Source organism: Miscanthus floridulus, chromosome 11 (genome assembly GCF_019320115.1).
Source record: "Miscanthus floridulus cultivar M001 chromosome 11, ASM1932011v1, whole genome shotgun sequence".
Taxonomy (NCBI): Eukaryota; Viridiplantae; Streptophyta; class Magnoliopsida; order Poales; family Poaceae; genus Miscanthus; species Miscanthus floridulus.
The window spans coordinates 52,698,272-52,700,020 of record NC_089590.1 but is presented as its reverse complement, the minus strand read 5'-3'; the positions used below and the strand labels follow the sequence as shown (position 1 = coordinate 52,700,020).

The window sequence follows — 1,749 nt, the reverse complement described above, 5'->3', positions numbered from 1 at the left end:
TTTTTATCTACATTTAATACTCTATGTATGTGTTCAAAGATTTGATATGATGAAGAGAGAGTGAAAAAACTTACAACCTAAACAAGGCCCTAGTCAGTTTTAAGAATTGCGTTTTTTTTTCCTTGGAGGGAGGGAGTAATGTACTGCAGTGTAGACCATCTAAATGCTTTTGAGCATGGTACACTACCACTTGGGTCATGGTACGCGTGATGTGATGATTGCTGAACGCCGTTATACTATTACGCGTAGGGTTTGTTGTGAGGGTGAGGCCTCACGTCAGCCACATCGATCAGATCAGCTAGTAGTAGGCCTAGGAGCAGCATGTGTGTGGACTGATTCCCTGAACCAGAGATGCGCCAAACAACGCAAAGCATGCAGCAGTTGCCTGTACGCCCAGGTGCAGTCTTTTTAGAAGCTTTGCCTTTCTTTTCGTGCGGCCGCGGCCCGGCCGAATTTGTTTATTTTACCTTTTTTTTAAGTTATTCACAGATATGTCCCTGGAGGTATGCTTTTAAAATCTGGACCCTTAGCTCGAGTTACACATCTCGGCGTCAGAGGGTTTGGCACCTATGTCGACGCCACGTTGGCGGCACGGACGTTGACATAGCAGCCAGCTCAGCGCTGTGGATCTTGGCGTCAAGTTTGGCGCCGTGGTTGCTGGCGCCAAGCTTGGCGCCAAAGATCCTAGCGCCGAGGTGACGTTTTAACCCAACGCCCTCTCCACCCTCATCCACACACCAGGACCCATCCCCACCCTACGCGCGACCGCGGCTGTCGCCGCCACTGCCACCCCGCTCGGCACGTTCCTCCGCAGCTTAGCCTCGGCCACGTGGAGGTCGGGGCCCTCCTCCCGCCCGCGCGCCGCGGACATCAGCGCCCGCGCGCGGTAGCTGTAGATGCGCCGCCTCTGGTCCTACGGGCTCGCCTTCGCCTGCACGGCCGGGTTCGTGGTCACCGTGCTCGCCACGTTTCAGGACCAATTCGTCTTCTACGTCACACCCACCGACGCGCTCGTCAAGTTCACCGCCGACTCTTCCAAGTCATGCGTCCGCCTCGGCGACCTCGTCCTCGAGGGCTCCGTCGCGCACCCCTTGCTGTCCTCCCCTGAGATTGAGTTCGTCGTCACGGACCTCATCACCGACGTGCTCGTCCGCTACGAGGGCGCGCTGCCTGACCTCTTCTGCGAGGGCCACTCCATCGTCGTCGAGGGCCTCCTCAAGCCCTTCACCGACGACCTCCGCTGCCACGACGATGGGAGGAAGGTCACCAAGAAGGCACGGGAGTGCGCGTGCTTCTTGCGTGGAACCGAGGTGCTCGCCAAGCACGACGAGAAGTACATGCCCAAGGAGGTCGGCGAGGCGCTCGAGCGAAACAAGAAGCGCCTCGAGGCCGAGGCAGAGGCGGCCGCCGCTCAAGGGTCCACTGTGGCTGCAGCGGCGGAGGAAGCAAAGGCAAGCTCGTAAGATTTTGTCCGCCTTCTGGTTCGAGATTTTCTGGATCTTGAGTATGAGGCATCCAGCATAGGTAGATTTGGATTTGATTTCACTCTGGCGCTGGGGAATATCTACAGCGTGATTGAATTTGATTCTAAGCTGATGTGATTGTCGATCTGGGAATCAAGCAATTTTTGTTAGGGGAATAATGACAAATGTTGATTGAACACAGTATACATGCTCGTTCTGAAGTAATACTATTGGTATACTCCTTCCACTGAGTGGTACTATAAGTTTACTAGATCATAAGGGTGAG

General features: G+C 54.9%; 1 pseudogene; it reads left to right on the top strand.

The window, feature by feature from the left end:
* Nucleotides 1–707: 707 nt before the first annotated feature.
* LOC136491951 (cytochrome c-type biogenesis protein CcmE homolog, mitochondrial-like) lies at nt 708–1,463 on the top strand (annotated as a pseudogene).
* The last annotated feature ends 286 nt before the right edge of the window (nt 1,464–1,749 follow it).